The sequence below is a fragment of the Anopheles gambiae genome, assembly GCF_943734735.2.
Source record: "Anopheles gambiae chromosome X unlocalized genomic scaffold, idAnoGambNW_F1_1 X_unloc_28, whole genome shotgun sequence".
NCBI classification, from domain to species: domain Eukaryota; kingdom Metazoa; phylum Arthropoda; class Insecta; order Diptera; family Culicidae; genus Anopheles; species Anopheles gambiae.
This window is the reverse complement of record NW_026902635.1, coordinates 16,081-17,952: the sequence shown is the minus strand read 5'-3', so window position 1 is coordinate 17,952 and position 1,872 is coordinate 16,081.

The following is a 1,872-nucleotide window of genomic DNA, read 5'->3' as shown; positions in this document are numbered from 1 at the left end:
ATTGTTCTACGACACCCATCTGCTACGTTTAGTATTCGAGTTATGGCCCGTACCAGGTCTGACCGAGCAATTTTTGTTCCGCGCACTTTGTGCACCGTACACGTTGATGTTTGTATGAAAAAGTACCCTACCTAGGGACGCGTATAGCAAATTTGTACCCCCGGGCATGTTGTCGATTGACATTCTGGTTGCACTTTTCATCATCTAGGGTGCGTTCCTGACACGTTTTGAGGGGTTTTAGCAAAAAAAAAATTTTCGACTACTCGAGCTCTCTGGCCCGTTCGGTGCACATTTTTGAAAAAAGCTAGGGAGCTGCCCCTAGGTTCGGGGTGTCACAAAATGTTGAAAAGTGGTCGAAAAACCACTATCCAGAATCGGATGTAGAATCATTAGACGAATTTAAAATTGTTCTACGACACCCATCTGCGACGTTTAGTATTCGAGTTATGGCCCGTCCTAGGTCTGACCGAGCAATTTTTGTTCCGCGCACTTTGTGCACCGTACACGTTGATGTTTGTATGAAAAAGTACCCTACCTAGGGACGCGTATAGCAAATTTGTACCCCCGGGCATGTTGTCGATTGACATTCTGGTTGCACTTTTCATCATCTAGGGTGCGTTCCTGACACGTTTTGAGGGGTTTTAGCAAAAAAAAAATTTTCGACTACTCGAGCTCTCTGGCCCGTTCGGTGCACATTTTTGAAAAAAGCTAGGGAGCTGCCCCTAGGTTCGGGGTGTCACAAAATGTTGAAAAGTGGTCGAAAAACCACTATCCAGAATCGGATGTAGAATCATTAGACGAACTTAAAATTGTTCTACGACACCCATCTGCGACGTTTAGTATTCGAGTTATGGCCCGTACCAGGTCTGACCGAGCAATTTTTGTTCCGCGCACTTTGTGCACCGTACACGTTGATGTTTGTATGAAAAAGTACCCTACCTAGGGACGCGTAGAGCAAATTTGTACCCCCGGGCATGTTGTCGATTGACATTCTGGTTGCACTTTTCATCATCTAGGGTGCGTTCCTGACACGTTTTGAGGGGTTTTAGCAAAAAAAAAATTTTCGACTACTCGAGCTCTCTGGCCCGTTCGGTGCACATTTTTGAAAAAAGCTAGGGAGCTGCCCCTAGGTTCGGGGTGTCACAAAATGTTGAAAAGTGGTTGAAAAACCACTATCCAGAATCGGATGTAGAATCATTAGACGAACTTAAAATTGTTCTACGACACCCATCTGCGACGTTTAGTATTCGAGTTATGGCCCGTACCAGGTCTGACCGAGCAATTTTTGTTCCGCGCACTTTGTGCACCGTACACGTTGATGTTTGTATGAAAAAGTACCCTACCTAGGGACGCGTAGAGCAAATTTGTACCCCCGGGCATGTTGTCGATTGACATTCTGGTTGCACTTTTCATCATCTAGGGTGCGTTCCTGACACGTTTTGAGGGGTTTTAGCAAAAAAAAAATTTTCGACTACTCGAGCTCTCTGGCCCGTTCGGTGCACATTTTTGAAAAAAGCTAGGGAGCTGCCCCTAGGTTCGGGGTGTCACAAAATGTTGAAAAGTGGTCGAAAAACCACTATCCAGAATCGGATGTAGAATCATTAGACGAACTTAAAATTGTTCTACGACACCCATCTGCGACGTTTAGTATTCGAGTTATGGCCCGTACCAGGTCTGACCGAGCAATTTTTGTTCCGCGCACTTTGTGCACCGTACACGTTGATGTTTGTATGAAAAAGTACCCTACCTAGGGACGCGTATAGCAAATTTGTACCCCCGGGCATGTTGTCGATTGACATTCTGGTTGCACTTTTCATCATCTAGGGTGCGTTCCTGACACGTTTTGAGGGGTTTTAGCAAAAAAAAAATTTT